Consider the following 16,696-nt stretch of genomic DNA (forward strand, 5'->3'; position numbering starts at 1 on the left):
ATTCTGGGGAGTGCTGAATGGGCGTAGGACATGGGGGGACAGGGGGGACAAATCCCTCCCACAATTGTAAGTGGGGGTGTGTATTGTCATGTATCCCCCCAGATTATGTTTGATGTGTCGTGAAGGGATCTGTTTTTGAAGTGGGGGAGGGGCAGGCCTCTCCTCCCGACCCCCAAAGCATGGGGGCAAATCCCTGGGGGCAGATGGGTGATTATCTGCCCCCAGGGAAGGTTCAAACAAAATATATATATATATATATATATATATATATATATATATATATATATATATATATATTCAGTGAAAAAACTTTGTTAAAGGGACGTTATGGTTAAGTTGCGCTACTAAAAACCTATGAAATTCAGTGAAAAAACATTGTTAAAGGGACGTTATGGTTAAGTTGCGCTACTAAAAACGTATGAAATTCAGTGAAAAAAACTTTGTTAAAGGGACGTTATGGTTCAAAGTAAACCGAAAACCCCCTGAAATTCGGCAGTTATGGTAAGATAAGCAACCATAACTCGTGCCACCGTGCACTGCTAACACTAACACCCAGGACATCAAAGATGACATCACAAATGTCATTGATCACATCACTGATGACATCACATGGCTGGCTCTCCCTTTTTTTCCTTTACTGACATATCTAAGCCACATAGTTTTCTTCAGTAACAGGAAGTAAACATTGAAAAGGTACTATATTTGTAGACTTAGGGTCAAGTCAAATCATATGAAACATATAGATAGCGGAAGACACAGGCTTGAAAGAGAGCAATCCTTTCTGTGCATGAAGATAATCATTAGGGTTATCAGCACTTTCTCATAGTTTTATTTCTATTACTCTACCTTCCCTGTATATGCTCATATTTGTATACATTATACTCACTCTCCTTTCCTTTGGGTGCAGTCACATCATGTGATACACATACATATGGTAAGTAGCAGCTTTGAAACAGAGCAATAGTTTCTCTGCATAAAGACAATCAGTTAGGTTATGAACTCTTTCTGCTACTACTTCTGCTTTTTTGTTTACTTCACTGTCCCTGTATATACTCATATTTGTATGTGTTGTTGTCTCTTTGTGTTTTGTCTGTAATAATTATGTATTAAGTGGGTTTTATTATCTACTTATTATATGTTTCACAGTACGCAAAACTCTAATAAGAAAGCAGTTATCATTTCACTATTCAACATGGCAAGATTATGAATATGGCACCTTCATCATGTATGCTGCACACACTGCCTATGTTTCTGCATGAGTAGCTTAGTATACTGGATAGAACTTCATAATAGAATGCTATTTATATCAATGCATTGCTTAATGCACTAATTAGCTCATGATATTTATCCCAATGATCCTTGACAGTTTTTGGTCAGCATTATAAGAATCCCTTGTACAGAGTTTTTATGAAAAGTAAATGCACATGTAATGTCATCAGTGATGTCATCAATGACATTTGTGATGTCATCTTTGATGTCCTGGGTGTTAGTGTTAGCAGTGCACGGTGGCGCAAGTTATGGTTGCTTATCTTACCATAACTGCCGAATTTCAGGGGTTTTTCGGTTTTACTTTGAACCATAACGTCCCTTTAACAAAGTTTTTTTCACTGAATTTCATAAGTTTTTAGTAGCGCAACTTAACCATAACGTCCCTTTAACAAAGTTTTTTCACTGAATTTCATAGGTTTTTAGTAGCGCAACTTAACCATAACGTCCCTTTAACAACGTTTTTCACTGAATTTCATAGGTTTTTCGTAGCGCAACTTAACCATAACGTCCCTTTAACAAAGGTTTTTCACTGAATTTCATAGGTTTTTAGTAGCACAACTTAACCATAATATCCCTGACTTCATATACATGTAACATAGAACATACTGAACCCCCACGTAATGATTTTGATGTCCGCGGACTACCGCCATGTCCTCGGACATATCAAGAATCTGAGCGTGGTGAATGTAAATTTAAATAGTGTGCCCCATTTCCCCTTTGAAGTTGGCCCTGAAAAGAGCCGTTTTTTTAGTTTTTTTTACAGATGCTTGACAGACACCTGTTATTTTGTATTTTTTTTCTTGTTTTTTTTTCTTACTTTTCTCCTAAAATCTTCACATAACCTTCTCCAGAGCAACCCTTACATTCCAAAATAGAAAGGCATTTCCCGTAAAAGATAAAGAGCTGCCATCTTCTTTAAAATTAACAGTATTACTGGCATCAATATTCTCATCATTACAGAAGAACATACCAGCTCTAAGCATGGAGGCACACATGCCTCGGTTGATGACACACCTAGCAATGTTTTGCTGAGGACAAAAAACTGAACTATTGTCCCATATTGCCCTAGGTAGTAATCCAAAAAAAATTACTTTCACATTTGGGAGGATCTTTATTACGGCTTGAACCAAGCGTTCCAAATCAGCCAACAAAGTAGGGGCACTGACATTGCCCAAATGGAAAGCACCATACTGCAAAACTACCACATGCGGACTGTTCATCGTGGCCATATCCTCACAAACTTGCACAATTCCCTGTACATTGCAATCAGGCACAGTGCTCCACACCACCTCCACTCCTTTCACATCAAAGTTCTTTTCAACATGCCTGCATTGAGAGTACTGCTGTAAACCATGCACAAACATATCTCCGAGCACCAACACACTGACTTTCTCCACATCTGCCATCTTCACCACACACAGTCTCTTTCAACACAAATCCACAACCTCGACATCTGATTGGCTGATCCGTACAGTCTTCTTTCCATGTTGGATTTCCTGGAAAAACCCGGATGTAGCACGTCCTGTCCACGAACAGCCGCGGTGTCCGCGGACGGCGTCCACTTTACTCTCTGTGCCATTCCCTCATTGCATACAGCTAAGCAATCACACAATACGAATAACGTCCTCAGAACACCCCCATTTTGTGAATTCTCGAACATTTCAGGACAATTATCATTTCATTATTCAACATATTAACATTACAAATATTATACTTTCATCTTGTACTCTGCACACAATGCTATGTTTCTCCATTAGTAGCTCAGTATACTAGATAGAACCCCATAATACAATACTATTTATATCAATGCATCGTTCAAAGCACTAATTACGGTATTATATTTATTGCAATGATCCTTGACACTTTTTTCGCAACATTATAATAAAAATCCCTAGTACACAAATTTCATGAAAAGTAAATGCACGTGTGATTTCATCAGTGATGTCATCAATGACATTTGCAATGTCATCTTTGATGTCCTGGGTGTTAGTCTTAGCAGTGCACGGTGGTGGCGCAAGTTATGGTTGCTTAGCTTACCATAACTGGTGAATTTCAGGGGTTTTTCGGCTTTACTTGGAACCATAACGTCCCTTAAACAAACTTTTTTATTAGCACGCAAACAATATACAAAGATGTAGTGTAAACAGCAAGTTATCACAGATGGCTTTACACAGAATGTTGCAAAGTAAGCATTTATGCTCGTTCACAGTGAAGGTCAGCTGCTTCCATTTTTTTCTCCCGGCCCAGAGAGGCCCACGACTCCCTGTATAAGGTTCTATTTTTTTTTTACCTTGACAGAGATTGTGCTGAAAGACTTCTTTTGAAGAAGTGTAGCAAATACGTAAGACACGATAAAGATGACATTTTTGAAACGAAACCACTTTTGTATATTATATCACTTTGAGAAAGATCGTTGGCACACACACAGTCGTATTTTGGGACTGCACTACACTTGGACAATGGAAAATGCAATTATAATGTAAGTAACCCTTTAGATTATTTTATACCGGAATATAATAACAATAGCGTGGCATTAAAGCCCGGTCAAGTTGTACTTGTTCGTTCAATGTGACATATTGTTTTCTACCGTGCACTATCACCGCCGAATTGATCCCCAGTCGTTTAGAGGGCTCAGAAAAAGGCAGACGACACAGGGTGGGTTAATAGAAATAATTTAACTGGTCTGTAGCCGGTCAAGCACTCTACTCGCTGTGCCACTTCACCGTAGCCGGTCAAGTGGCACAGCGAGTAGAGCACTCGCTTTGACATCCGTGCACAGCTTGCTAAAGCTTGTTTGAATCCTGGCACGGCCAAACTCAGCCTTTCATCCTTCCGTGGTCGATAAATGAGCACCACACACCGTGGGTAATAATAAGCAGAGCTGAGATACCTGATGGTTCTTAGCGCTATAAAAATGCAAAAATATTATTATTTTATTATTAACATACTCCGTTGCACTATCTTCGCTAGCAAATAGTTTCACGCCCTAATAAATAAAATGAATATTTTTAATAAAGATCGGCTGGTGAGACTAATTTATGTTTTTTAAAACAGGTATGTTGCCCCATTTTGCCAATGTCACAATTTTCAGACTCCAGCGGATGGATTTTTCAACTGCCAGGTGCAGCTCCATGTAAGCAACTTCATGACCCTCACCATTTTATGGGACAATCGCCAAGGACCAATATGCCCTTACGCAGTACTAGCAGCTAGAAGCAACATACCAACCATTATGGTGGTCTAATGCCTCGTTGTTGGACCAACCTTCCGATTATCAGTGCGACCATTTACTGCTTTTATCATAAACCAACAGCCTATCTACAGCAAAGGAACATCGCGTGGCTCAACATGAACTTTTGCGGATCGACAACAAAGACAAATGCAAATCGCTGAATATTCTCTAAACATTTGATGTCAAATAAATGTACTTTACAAAATTTACAATCTTGCTGGTTGCTTTTAAATCACAGTTTCATATTCCGAATTGTGGCGCGCTGTGTTGTGACATAATGTGTGTTGTCTTCCGGGTTCTGTGTAAAGTCGCGTAGGACTGGAGACAACTGGGCGCGTTTGATGACGCACCCTGTAACGTCACGGAGAGAGGCGGGGAATATGAATGCTTTCATAATGTCAGGCTTAGAGGCGGGAGATATGATTTAGTGTTGCAAAAGCAAGCCAGCCAGGTCAATAGTGCCAGTCATAGGATTATCACATAATGTCGGCGCACACCAGCCTGATTTATCGTTTCTTTAGTGGACAAAAAGTCGGGTGAGGCCCATAGGAAATTGTACTATCAGTGGACAAAAGGAGGGTTCGTAGAACACTTTCAACCTGACAACGAACAATACAAACAACGTTCTCAGAACACCCCCATTTTGTGTAATTGCAACCATTTCGGGACACCGCGAGCGTTCTTAGAACACATTCAACTTGACAGATTACAATACGGACAGCGTCCTCAGGACACCCCCAGTTTGTGTATTTACGAACATTTAAATACACTGCGAGTGTTTTTAGCTCAATTTTACCTTCCTTGCGAACAGAAAGGACACATACTCCGTCCTCTGAACACCCCACCATTTAGTTTATTTACAAAATGTCAGAACAGCCGTGTTCTCCGCGGACAAATCGAACACAACAAAAGCATATAGCACATAAAAAAACAAAACATTGAACCTATCTCATACTCCTCCACCCTCCCCAAACACTCTTAACACCAACACACTCCACTAAATACAATTTTTAATCCAAGTTTCACCGCGCTGTACGCGGTCTGACGTGCTGCACGCCCCACGACGTCCAATCAGCGCACACGTTGCATGTCCGCGGACATGACGCAAGCCCATGGGCCAATCGGGGTGCTGTCCGCGGAGCGAACAGGGAAGTCCGTCCGCGAAGCGAACACAGATATTACTAATGTTTTTGCCTTGCATTTTGGTCATTTTTAAAAAAACTACTGGACGGATTTACACCAAATTTGCAAAAGCACGCTTTCGGGACCAAGCCGCCGCTCCTGCCGCATATTTGTGTAAATCCGTCCAGCGGTTCGGGCTGTAGCCGTACACAAAGTTTTTTCCCATTATGTCTATAGGAAAAAACAAAAGTTTTGGGACCCCCCCTATAACTTTGCCCCCCTCGGACCAAACCTCTCCAAACTTTGAAAAAAAATTCAGACTGGGCCATATACTTTTTTTGCAAAGTTTGGTGAGGATTCGTCCAGAGGCAGCGAAGTTATAAGCCACCCAAAAAGTGCTCTTCCTATGGAAACACCAACTTAACCATAACTACATGGACGCTACCGCGTCCATGTAATATATATATATATATATATATATATATATATATATATATATATATATATAATTATTTTTTTAAACAGAGCTTTGGGTGGTGGTGGGTGCGGGTGGGGCCACTAGCCATCAGAGATTTTTGCAAGGAGGTGGCCCTCTCCCCCCACCCTAAGTGGATGGGGGCACCTTATGTAGCCCCCCCTGGGGGCAGATTTCTGCCCCTAGGAAGGGGTACATGAGATGCCCCCCATCCATTTGGGGTGGGGGGGCACTGCAAATATTGGCAGAGCCACCCTTCCCAAGCCTGGGCAGTATGTTTTGACCCCCCCTGGGGGCAGATGGCCACACACATGTGCCCATCTGCCCCTAGGGAAGGGGCAAAACAAAAATATATATTAAAACTTGTTTTTGGGTGGGGAGGTCCAGGGGGGCCCACTAGACCACCAGGATGTTTGTGTTTTAAAGGGGGGGACCTCTCCCCCCACCCTAGGTGGATGAGGGGGCATCTTATGTAGCCCTCCCTGGGGGCAGATTTCTGCCCCTAGGAAGGGGTACATGAGGTGCCCCCATCCATTTGGGGTGGGGGAGAGGCCACTGTAAATATTGGCAGATCCAGCCCCCAAGCCTGTGGCAGTACTTTTTGCCCCTCATATCCCCCAGGGTAGATGGCCACACACATGTGGGCAAAACTAAAATAAAACAAATTATAACTTGTTTTGGGTGGGTGTGGGGGGCCACTGAACCACCATGGATGTTATTATTGGAAAGGGGGTGTCCCTCTCCCCCCCGAATGGATGGGGGTATCTCATGCAGCTTTCCCTGCGGGCAAATTTCTAGACTGCGATTATCAGTGGGTTAGCCTTTTCCCTTTGCGGCCAGGTAGGTGCATCCACACATATGAGGTACCGTTTTCGTCGGGACACCTGTGAGAACGCGGGAAGGTAGGACATCTGTTGTTGGTTGCGTGTTTCGGTGGGTGGGCAGAGGGAAATGTCTCTGAAATTTGGTGGAAAAAAACACAATTTTCAGACATTTCACTCTGGACACCCACCGAAACAGGCCGCCAACAACACATGTCCTAACATCCTGCGTTCCCACAGGTGTCCCAACGAAATCGTTACCTCACATGTGTGGGTGCACCTACCTAGGCGCAAAGGGAAAAGGCTAACCCACTGGTAACCCCAAGCTTTTCGGCAGAGCAGGTTTTGCTCTTGTGGACAACATACAGATTTGGGCCTATGGTGTTGAAGCCAACAAGGAAAACAGGGACCTCATGCATTTCCGAAAAGAGGACACCGGTGGGAATCCACAGAGGTCTGAATTGCGCGAATTGCCCCAGAATGTATTACCCACAAACCCTGGCAAAGTCCGAAACGTTACGACCGCCTACATTTGGGGAAAAAGGGGCCAAATTTGGCTGAGATATCTTATGTAACAAAAAAGTTACAAGGGATTGAATGGCGACATATTGAAATCACCAAAGAAGGCCTTGGCAGCAATGCCCATGGCAGTTAAGGGGTTAAGACGGTAAAGCCCCAGAAGAGATATCATTTGTAAGGTAGCTCAGTGAGTTAATGCTCCAAATGCAGATTGTGAACAGGAATATGTAACACCTGTATTCAGCACTTGGCTTAATATTCTGGTGGGATAATAAGCTGAGTGAATGCATTCAGCTTTCGATGCAACACAGCATTTGCCAGGTCAATTGGTTCAGAAAAAGTGGTGGAAAACACTATTACTGTCGCTTTTTCTAATTGGCTGGATTTTCATGCATTTTCTGGGTGGAGTTTGGGAGCCGAGTGGACACACCAGGACCCCCTGTATTTCCCGCTCCAACCGACAAATGTGGCCTTACTGCTAGCATGGATTCTCATGCTGGAAATAAGGAAAGGGATTCCTCTGGGATCTCCTTGGAAATTAAACCTGGTAAAAGCGGGTAGAGTCCAGAGGAACCAATTCTCAATTCCGCCAGCAATCGCGAGGTATTTACACTCTTCCAGAGTGGAAAAGCAATGTGATTTCACCTGCCTTTCATGCTAAAATCTTCCATTTTGTGGCGGAAAAGTTAAAACTGCGCCAATGGAAGTGGTCCACTCCATGCAGTTTACTTTGCGCCTTGATGCTTGTGGGTTTTGCGTGATGCTACACATGTAATTAATAAATAAATACATTTAACATGACCCAAGATAAATGGCAATTCGTGATCAGAATGAGTGAGCATGGCATGTCACTGGTAAGAGGGTGTCCTGTGCTTCTTGAGTGCGTTGGCAAATGCTCTTAATTGCCATCTCACATTAAACAGATGCTTAAACCCATCAGTGTGGATTGCGCAATAATAAGTCAACAGAGGTATTTCAAATGGACAATTTAGCTCTTTGGGTGACATTGTCAAAGTGGGAGAATGTTGCCCAGAATGTGCCACTTTCTCTGTGGAGTAAATTTTGCCCACCCTGAGGAAGAAGTGTGAAAAACCACAAGGGCACTGTGCCCTGCTCTTTCTGTGTGTGTCTTCCCCACAGGGCAACAGATGCAGACTCAGACATGGGTAAGTCTCAGGTGGCAGGCCTGTACACTAGTTGATGTGGCAAAGGATTCCAGACTTCAGAGGCTGATAACATTAGTAGCATTGAGTTACATGCCACATGACAGGTATGTGTGATAAAGTTGCAAAGCAGAGCTGTTAGTGGGCTAAAGCAGGAGGCAATGTCTGCGCACCCTCAAAGGATACGTACAACCAAAAGTAATAGACCCCTCCCCCCATCATGGCTGTACGGGCCAGGCTCCAAACCATGGCAAGAATGCCCTCCAATCATCCGTGACCACCAGTAGGGTACCTTTCGTGCTCCAGGAACCCTATTGAGCAACCTCTGTGCTTTCCAGGTGATACTAACATTATTTAAAGCCAGAAGTCTAAAAGGTATTTGCTTATTTGCAGCTGGAAATTAGCTCCTGGCGTGATCAAAATGTCTTAACCAAGAGTGACATCATCCCCTTCATTTATAAGCAATATGTGTGTTCTTGCGTTTCTTCATCCACTGAATTTCTGTTGGAAACAAAGGCAAAAGTTGTGACTCTTGTGTAGGCATTACGAAGGCAGTTGCCAGCCTCTGGCACAATATGCCCATGTTCTTCAAATATTGGCTAGCTGTTGCCCTCTTTTGGCCAGGTAGAACTATTATGGCAGTGACTGGTAAATGCCTTTCCCCGGCAGACAGTAAAGCAGAAAGAAGAGGCCAATTTAAGACACAGAACAAATAGAACTTAAGACAGACTGGGGCTGCCATTGCTTTGTTAGGGAGAATATGTTGAGTGTTCAAGCAAGGAGGTGTGTATTAAGCAAGCAAGCCGTGAGACAAGGGAGAGGCAAAGAAAGGCCAGAGGGGCTCTTTGAATAGTGTAACAGGGCAGAGGACCCATGCTCTGCCGTCCTAGTAACATATGACAGAATCAAATAGATCAGGCTTTGCATGCTTATGTTAAACGAGAAAGGAACAGAGTCCAGCTGTGCATTCAGAATAACAAAGGCAAAGAAAGGCTACGCTCTGAAGCCAGCATGAGATGGAATAAGAGGGACCAGACTCATCGTGAAAGGCTGGCCCGGCCCTCACAGGGATGCTAGAGGGGCAGCCCACATAGCGGGCTGCCCCTCTGGCCACCCCCCTGGGTCCACATACACCTTACCTAGTAGGCATCCCCCGGGTTTGACGCATCCGGCTGCGGACCTGGGGAGTGCTTATATGGGGGTGGGTTTGCGATCGCTCATCCTCATTGTTTGCTATACCCCCCACTCCCCACAGGTCAGTCAAAGCAGCAACATCACACACCTGGTCCCTCTACTCCAATAACAGGGCTTACTCAGAGGTACAAGCAATATTTCCTCTTTCTTTGAAACCCCCACCATCCTTCCATTCCAAGCGACACACACGTCTCCTTGCCCCACACAAAAAAGTAGCAACTTGCAGTTGGTAGAAAAGGCTGCAACTCCTTTATTTGGCAGAAATCCACTTACAGGTGATCTGCCTCTTAACGAGCTGGCGTCCTAGCTGTGCCCCACTGGAAGTTATTTCCTCTCTCGTACCATGAGCTCATAGTCAGATGACAAATCCAGAAATGCAACATATAAAGACATGTTCTCTGCTGCTGCATCCTTTAATTTTCTTCTGTTTTCTTATCTTCTTTTCTCTTGTTTTATACAGTGATGATATTTGTAATTTAATACGTACCGCTATTTTAATTTTAATTTTGGGAAAAGTCAAGTTCTTTGACTAAAACACAATAAAAAAATTTAAAAAAGCAAAGTCCCCAAGGTGTCCCCTGTCCCCCCCAGATTTTATGTGTCTCCTACGCCCCTGCTGAAGGGCCATGAGAAGCAGACACACATGTGCACACCTTATAGTTATAGGCCCGTACACAGCCATGGTTAGAGCAATGGTGGAGCTCGGGGCAAGGCCATGCAAGTAGCAACCTATCTGGTCCCCGCTCCCTATTCCTGGGGGCCCCCCTCTGCTGCCCACTTGGCTGGGTTTATTCAGGAGGTGAGCAACAATTGGAGGGGGAGGACAGCCTATTCAGGGACATTATTTCACCAAAAGGCCAAGGGTAGCCGAAGTGACATCAAATTACCCTTGACCTCTGATGACATCACAGGAAGTGATGTCATTTGCCCCCACCTGAAGTGACATCATGTGAACCTATAGAAAACGACCTTTCACCCCAATTATGACTCTAGCAATGATTGTATAGAAAGACAAATTATTTGTTATTCCTGTTCTTTGCTATTTAGGGTCACTGCTCTAAGTGTTACACTTGTGGAATCCACTGTTTTTTTGGGGGTAGCAAGGGAGACCACAGGTGCGACCCTGGCGACCACCAAATGACGTTGCTGAGCTTATTGCGTCTCTCTTCTTAGCGACGATTGATGCTTCCATCATTCGTGCACGCTGTGATCTGATGTGGCAGGCTGGTGCATCACATTCCTGAGTTGGGCAGCAGGAGCTGAATGGAATCACACATGCCGCCTGGGTACCGGATAGGCAGTAGCCGGAGTGACAATGCTGCCTAGGACTCGGTTCTGCGCCTGCACACTGGAGAGCATCCAGACTGCAGGGCGGATTTGCCTCCACCCCATGAAAAAGGAAAGTTGCATTTTTTGTGTGTGTGTGTTGTGAATGAAATGCGCATCTACATGAGAGTTTGAATGAGTGTGTGTGTGATGAATGCATGTTTATGTGTCAGCAACTTTGTGCATGTATCTGTAAATGTGTGTCTGGTGCCTTGATACCTGTGTGTATTTGGTGGGAGCCTCAATGACATCATGAAAGTGCTGTACAGTGGCCTGCCTGGCATATATTATGGACACTGGGCCTCATTACGGGTTTGGAGGTAGCCATGCCGTTTTTAGCAGCATGGCTACCCCCAAACTCGGGTCCGGGTCCCGAGAAATGGGAATTACCGGGCCATTCCGACCTTTGCTACCTCCATTTTTTCATTAACAAGAAACGGTTGCTCCTGTGACTTCTGCTGCTTTAAGATATATGCTGTCAGCAATTTGAAGAACTTTAATGCTATTTTTATACAACCTTTACACTCTCCATGATGCCAATCTGCAATGCGATTGGTCGGCTATGCATGAGTGACGAAACAGAGAACATACAGAAAGACCTGTTTTTCTGTCTTTTCCCATTAAAAAAATAAATAAATACAGACAGAAAGCAGATTGAATTCCGTCTGTATTTATGTGTAAACATCAGTAAAAACGGAAAACGTGAAGCCTTATTTATAAGGCACAGCAAGCCTACAGGATACTTCAGTTCCAGAGCATTCCTGTCAACTGTTGGTGACTAGACATCTATCTATTGGATTTGTTCATGTGTTCTCATACAGAGCAGATTGTAAATGTATGGCTTTTTGTTGAAAAATGTTCTGTAAAATGCAACATTTCAATCCAATATTTAAAAAATGTTCTTGGGGGATTAACAAAACACCAACTCCTTCAAGAATCCTGTTTGTTAGCTTGTGCTCCTGTGGTATGATCAGTCCCTTCTGCTAATTCAGGTGAAAGATTGATGCTCAATGGGATGCTCATAGGGCTCAATGGGAATGGGGAGGATGCTAAAAACAGTCCCGTTAATGACCGGACCGTTGTTAACATCCTGTTCTGCTAGCGGGTGCCGCTCTGCACGGCTGGTCTGTCCAGGTGTACAGGGCGGCCGCGGGAGCAGATCTCGTAATGTGGCGGTAGAGTGTTAATGGCACCGGCAGCACTACAGGTGCCATTATCACTCTACCGCCAGGGTCGTAATAAGGCCCACTGTCTTGAAAGAGTTTGACAACACACATAGTATTCCTGGCATATATGGTGGCATTGGCAGCACTACACATGTTTTGCAGAGCAATACTCTGTCCTTTAGAGTGTCAGTGCTGGCATATATTGTGGGCACCATCATGACAGTGTTTTACAGTTGCAATGCTAGCATATATTTATTGGGGCATTATTGGGGTATTTAGATATATTTGGGGGTGTCTGGACATTTCGTTGAAAAAAAAAGGTAGACAGGACAAATGGTCGACACCATTTGGTCGAAAACCAAATGGTCCATTTTTTTTTTATTTATATATATATTTTTGAGGTTTTCGTTTAGGGAAAAAAAGGTTTTTTTTTAGAAAAAAAGGGGCTGGGGGGACCCCCCCAAAACCCCCCCCCAAAAAAAGTGAAAATACAAAAAAAAAAATTGGACCATTTGGTTTTCGACCAAATGGTGTCGACCATTTGTCCTGTCTACCTTTTTTTTTCAACCAAATGTCTGGTAACCATATTTGGGCACAGGCAGCATGAGCAGGTGTTTTACAGAGCCATGCTACAATATAATATGGGCAAGAGATATCATGAACATGTGCTTTGGGGTGGTGTGCTAGCATATATTCGAGACACAGATATCGTGAGCACAGGCCCCAGGAAAATATAATACTATGCCCCTAGTTTATTTGGTGTTTTATAAATAAGTCTCCTGGTTTTATGGTATTTATTTTTTCTGCCATTTCTGTCTGTATTCACCTATATTTATTTTTTTGCTTTTTTTCTGTATTTATCCACATTTATTTTTGTCATATAAAAAGATAATTTGCAACCAGTATTTTTCTGCATTTACTCTCATAAGAAATGCATTGATTAAAGCAAACTTGCAGCCATATAGGAATGACATGCTACCTGAATTGTTTCATTAACAACAAATGGTTGCTCCTGTGACTTCTGCGGCTACCTTCAGATAAATGCTGTCAGCAATTTGAAGAACTTTAATGCTATTTTTATGCAACCTTTACACTCTCCATGCTGCCAATCTGCAATGCGATTGGTCTGCTATGCATGAGTGACATCACAGAGAACATACAGAAAGACCTGTTTTTCTGACTTTTCCCATTTAAAAAAAAATACAGACAGAAGGCAGATTGAATTCCGTCTGTATTTATGTGTAAAAATCAGTAAAAACAGAAAACGGGAAGCCTTATTTATAAAGCACAGCAAGCCTACAGGATACTTCAGTTCCAGAGCATTGCTGTGTACTGTTGGTGACCAGATTGTAAATGAATGGCTTTTTACCCAATTTTCCACAAAAATGTTCTGTAAAATGCAACATTTCAACCTAATATTTTAAAAATGTTCTTGGGGGATTAACAAAATACCAACTCCTTCAAGAATCCTGTTTGTTAGCTTCTGCTTCTGTGGTATGATCAGCCCCTTCTGCTAATTCAGGTGAAAGATTGATGCTCCTTCGATTGAAAAAATAACTAGCCACTATTGACTTAGAATCATTTATAATGGCGGTGCCTCTGCAGGATTTGTTGCCCTCCCCAAGCACCATATCCTACCTCCTGCCACTGGAGTAGAGGCAGGAAAAATCTGTGGAAAATATGTGAAAATCTGTGGAAAACCTTTCAAAGGCGTGCAGTAAATATTTCTCAATTTATCAATAAAATGGTTTCAACAAGAACAAACTACATCAACCTGCACCAGCTGTATCTATTTTTAACACCTCTCAATGCAAGGAAAAAAAGTGCCAGGTTTCTTGCTAGTCTGTTAGTTTTGACTATTAGGTGGCACTACTGCTAGGGAGAATTGGCATGTGATGAGGGATAGTTAGTAGGTGTTGTTTTGTTATTTACCCACACATTGACTGCCCATGGGCATTTTCATTCCAATGGCCATTTTTTAAAAGCAGTATTCTGAAAGTTAATGACTGTGGGCCTGATTCATGGAATTATTTGCGCAGTTAATAGGGACTTTGCACGCAAAACTGCGTGCGAAATCCCATGTGGCAATTCATGGAATCGAATGTGCGTCACTTTTTTGTACTTTGCTGGACGTCGCCTTGCGTGAGATACCATATATAATTTGGTCATGGCTTGCGCAGAGGGCAGGATACGGGGTGGAACTCGGAAAATGAGGAAGAACGATGGACCGCAGGCATTCTATTGCACACCCACTATTGCGCGGAACAATACATATTCATGGATCCGACCACGCAACGTCTCGGCAGGGAAATGGCCATGCAAAGCCCTCATACTATCCTCCACCCGAAGTCAGGCATATAGACACTTGTGCATAGGATTCACCTCATAGAGATAAGATTGGGTGTCAGATTTAGGAGTGTTTTTCTGCCGGCTGTGTTCTGAGCTAGCTTAGGGGTGCACGTAAGTAGTGTAGTGGGTTGCAGGAACTGTTTACGGGGGTTTGCACACAGATTTTACGAGTTTTACCAGAGTTACGATTAATCGCATGCATGTTTTCGGGGTGCTGGTAACAGTTACAGGGGACTCCTGCAGGGTCCCGTAGATGCAGGCCTGCTTGCGAGGGACCCTATGCACTGTTTAAAGGGTACATGTATTCGTGCCTGGGGGAGCACGCAAAGGAAGCTGTTTCTGGCTACTTTTGCTTTGCATGGGGGTCTGTTGGGGGTGTTCCGGCCACGACTTTTGTATACATTTACTTTGTGCAAACAATTCCAGGAATACGCAGAGCGTGCAGAAAAACATCTGCGGGTTGGCTCGCGCAGAGTCGTTCTCGGCGCGCTAGCTTTGCAGGATCTCTGTGCACTGTTCCATGAATCGGGCCCTTAAATGGAGATGTAAAAACGCTACTGTTATAATAAAAATGTCTTAATCAGGTCTACCTACAGCCACTTGATTTATAAGAACTATACGTGCCTTTCACTGATGTCCTTTTAAAAAAACAAGCAATGGCAAAGCAAACAGTATTTGCTTGTGTATAAGGTTTAAGCATTTGCCAGACACTTCTATTATATGCCCAGGTTCTCACCATTTTGCAGCTGCTACCATCAATGCTCAGTTATTAGCACTATGGCAGTGCCTCGGAAATAGATTTCCCATACCTACAGAATAGCCCAAACTGTTGGAGTTGCCAAAACATGTTTTTCTAGCTGTCATTTCTACCCCACCTTTCTGATTGCAGTCATTCCGACTTCCTTTGAGTGTACTGGCTGCCGGCCTAGAAATGCAGGCAGAGGCGGAAATTCCACCACACAGTGGGAACATCTGCAGAAAATGTCCAACATATTCAAACTCTGCTGGGAGGTGAGAGGGGTTCTACAATCTACAGAGACGATTGAAAGCCGTCACTCATTGTTCGAGCAGAGTTTTCAACAGAAACACCTCTGACCCTAATTCTTCAGGAGGTTGTCTTTGTGAAACACAAGACTGACACCAACCTCTGACATCTGGCCTGTCACTCATCTGTCATCTGTGGGGCAGGCAGTCCTCACACTTAACTCTTTGATGATGTGTTGCATTCACGGTCCGCACTGGTCATCTGAGTGGGCTATTTGTAGTTCCTCACTAAGCACTGCTCCACACACTTCTTCACCAATGGCACCTTCCACTCCTACAAAAATTCGTTCTCCTTTATCTGTTGGTAGGAATAGTAGTATGACTGGTCTGGCGATTACGTGATTCGCAACACCTCTACCTCCACCTTAACATACACCCCCATCTTCCGGACCTGTGGCTATCTGGGTATTCCACCACTGTTGGTTTATTAATCCTGAGATCTCCAGCCTGGATAGCCAGACACAAAAGTGCAACCACCATAGCACACCCAGAAACATACCAGTGCAGATAAATCAGATACTTCCGGCCTGCACCCATCAACACCTCTACCTCCACCTTAACATACACCCCATCTTCTGGACCAAAGGCTATCTGGGAATTCCAGCACCGTTGGTTTAATAATCCTGAGATCTCCAGTCTGGTAGCCAGACACAGAAGTGCAACTACCATAGCACACCCATAAACATACCAGTGCAGATAAATCAGATACTTCCGGCCTGCACCCATCAACACCTATACCTTAACATACACCCCCATTTTCTGGACCAGTGGCTATCTGGGTATTCCAGCACTGTTGGTTTATTAATCCTGAGATCTCCAGTCTGGATAGCCAGACACAGAAGTGTAACCACCATAGCACACCCAGAAACATGCCAGTGCAGATAAATTAGATACTTCCGGCCTGCACCCATCAACACCTCTACCTCCACCTTAACATACACCCCATCTTCTGGACCAAAGGCTATCTGGGAATTCCAGCACCGTTGGTTTAATAATCCTGAGATCTCCAGTCTGGT

This window comes from Ambystoma mexicanum, chromosome 13 (assembly GCF_040938575.1).
Source record: "Ambystoma mexicanum isolate Mex_15411 chromosome 13, UKY_AmexF1_1, whole genome shotgun sequence".
Classification (NCBI taxonomy): Eukaryota; Metazoa; Chordata; class Amphibia; order Caudata; family Ambystomatidae; genus Ambystoma; species Ambystoma mexicanum.